This window comes from Jatropha curcas, chromosome 9 (genome assembly GCF_041381405.1).
Source record: "Jatropha curcas cultivar XTBG-Jc1 chromosome 9, XTBG_Jcur_1.0, whole genome shotgun sequence".
Taxonomy (NCBI): domain Eukaryota; kingdom Viridiplantae; phylum Streptophyta; class Magnoliopsida; order Malpighiales; family Euphorbiaceae; genus Jatropha; species Jatropha curcas.
In genome coordinates this window covers 12,464,930-12,468,446 of record NC_143159.1, presented here as the reverse complement: position 1 = coordinate 12,468,446, position 3,517 = coordinate 12,464,930, and positions in this window count along the sequence as shown.

The following is a 3,517-nucleotide window of genomic DNA, read 5'->3' as shown; positions in this document are numbered from 1 at the left end:
TTTGTTCTTTATCTACTTTAGGTATTTCCCAATCATCTATTGCTTTACTAAAATCTTGCAATATTAATTCATTCCTATTTATTATTCTTTTTATTTCTGAGGAATCAGAATCATCCGACTTAACATTACTTACAGATCGACACAATAAAGGATCCATTGTATAATATATTAAAGAATCTTGAAGCTACCCGAGTATGCCCTCCGGTTATACCCTTCACTGCCCAACAAATCTCAACAAATGGGTCTTACAACGGGTTCATATGGAATCGGCTCAGTGGGCAAAGCTAAAAGCTTCATTAATATATTAAACAATCAATACTTTATTGGGTGATAGTAACCAATACTTAAATCGTTTGGCTCTGATACCATTTCCTACCAAGATCGACCGATTTAAGTATTTATTCTATTTCAAACAATTTATTATATTTCAAACAAGAAATGATTTATATTATCCAAATTAATATTAAACATATCAACTAAAATAGACCTATTATTTAAATCAATTAATATTTCAAAAATATTTAAATCACTATTATATATTGTAATTAAAATATTATTATATATATATATATATATATATATATATATATATATATATAACCTTTGTATTGAATAAATGAACTTAGTGATTTTACATTTATATATAGTTACCCTTATTATAGAAATAACCTTAGTTAGTTATAAGTGTAAATTGAACATTACATTAGTGGCATGTTTTAAGGATGGTTTAGACTAATGCAATTACATATAATTTACCCTTTATAAACACATTGTTAATTTGGTAAAAAAAAATGCAAAATAATCGAGATTGGATGTACTGGAGGTTCGAGGTCAATGGGACATTAAGACAAGAGTTTCTTCAAGGATTGGAGGCGTTTATACAGTTTGCAGTTGGTAATCCCAGTTTTATGGATGGTAATAAGTTGAGATGTCCATGTAATCACAAGAAGTGTCGAAATCGAGCCTTCTTAGACATCGATACAGTGAAACTTCATTTGTGCAAAAATGGGTTCGTGGAAAATTATTATGAATGGATACATCATGGTGAAGTTCGAGTTGCCAGTGGGTCAGGCCACTCCATTCCGGTAAGTTTAGAAGTTCAGCCTTATCAATTTCTGTATGGTAATCAATGCAATGATATGGTAATCGATGCGAGTAGAGTACAATGTGATTGGGATAATATGGAGGAATCACCAAACGTAGCAGCACAACAATTGTTTGACATGCTAAGTGCAGCTAACAGTGAACTGTGGCCTGGATGCAAGAATCATTCAGTTCTGTCTGTGTGGCACGATTACTACACATGAAAGCGGAGCACCATTTTTCAAAAAGGTGTTACGATGATTTTGTGCAGTTGGCAAAGGAAATGTTGCCTGAAGGCCATTTAATGGTTGATAATTTTTATCGGACAAAAAAATTAGTTCAGGGATTGGGACTACCGGTAGAAAAGATTGATTGCTGTCGTAATAATTGTATGATATTCTGGGGTGTTGACTCGGAATTCAGAGAATGCAAGTTTTGTAATCTTCCAAGATATCAACGGCGGGGTCAAGGGACTGGTAGAGTACAAAGAGAGAAGGCTTTCAAAAAGATGTATTATTTCCCTCTTGTTCCTCGCCTTCAAAGGTTATATGCATCTAAGGCGATAGCTGAACACATGACATGGCATGCTTTGCATGAATATGATGATGGTATAATGACTCATCCGTCAGACTCTGAAGCGTGGAAACATTTTGATAACATCATCATGTGTTTGCTGCTGATATGAGAAACGTGAGATTGGGGCTTTGTACTGATGGGTTTCAGCCGTTTGGCTAATCAGGACAACAATATTCATCATGGCCTGTCATTGTCACACCATATAATCTACCACCGTCAATGTGTATGAAAGATGAATATATGTTTTTGTGTGTTATTGTTACTGGCCCTACTAATCCAAAACATAAAATTGATGTGTTTCTGCAGCCTTTGATTGCCGAACTTAATTATTTATGGGAATATGGGGTTGAAACATTCGATATTTCGACCAATCAGAATTTCATAATGCGAGCTGCTTTGCTTTGGACCATCAGTGATTTTCCAGCATTTGGAATGTTATCTGGGTGGAGTACGGCTGGCAAATTGACTTGTCCTCATTGCATGGAAAACACTAATGCATTTACACTAAAGAATAGAGGTAAATAATGTTGGTTTGATTGTCAGCAAATTCTTACCAGAATCTCACCATTGGAGAAGAAATCGACAATGCTTTAGAAAGAACACGACTATTGTTGAACCTGTGGGTCCCATATATGTATGGCACAACCCAAGAGGGGGGTGAATTGGGTTTTCTAAACTCAGATACAAATTTTAGAAATTCTAAACAAAATATAGAATTCTAAGTGCAGCGGAAAAACAAAGAACTTTATGAGAATAGAATATGGATTAGAATCACCTCACAATGTTCTATTTATAAAAGATAGAAAGTCTGTGCAAAGTGCAGCTATTGATTAGAACAGCTTCACACTGACTTATTCAATATCAAAGCTTCTTTATGAAGGAAAGCTATTGAAATTAGAACTTCCTCATAAAGTTTTAGAAAATCATATAAAGCTATGTGAAAGACAGTTATTGAATTCAGAACTTCTTCACAGAGCCTTAATCAAGTATCAGAACAACTTTATGATGGAAAGCTATTGTGATTAGAACTTCCTCATAAAGTTTAGAAAATGAATTAGAAACCCAAGTAGTGAAATATACTGTGAATAGAAAAACAGTTAGAACATGGTATATTCACTTATTAGAATTCCAGAGTTCTAATGTTCAGAGAAGATAAGACTTATTACCGTTTTAGAACATCTGAATCATTAACAATTTTAGCGTTTCTAAAAATTAAACCGAGGTGTTATAAAGACAGTATCAAGCAAACTTCAGAAATAAAAAGATTAACACAAAGATTTATAGTGGTTCGGCACTAACTCGCCTACATCCACTCCCCAAGACGCATCTTGAGATCCTTAACTATGTTATCTCTTTTAAAGGGTAAGAGACAAACCAACAGTATGAGGCAATAGATCAACACCTAGATCTACCCTTTTGTCCCACTAGATTTTTCAAAGGTTCTAGTTAACCTCAACCCTTTTTGTTTTTGGTAGAGTACAGAAACTCAATTCAAGACATTAAAATCCCACACATGGAGAAGGTCACTTGATAACCTTTATCACAATAGCTTCTAACCTAAGCTATTACACACAAAAGTTTAATCAAATAAGAGCCTGTCTACTATAGATTATAGAATCTAAATAGACAGAAAGAAACGCACATATAAGCACAGGAAAAACAGTTTATCAGATTAGAAGATCGATTAGAACACAGAACCGTTTTTCAAAAGTAATTGTAAAAATTCTTTTCACTTTAAAGATAAAAACGTTAAGTGTAGAGATGAAAAGAAAAATGGGGGTAGAGAGTAAGTTTTGAGAGATAAAGATTTGATCAATGTGAGAATGCTCTTAAAACAAAAACTCTTACTTCATCAATG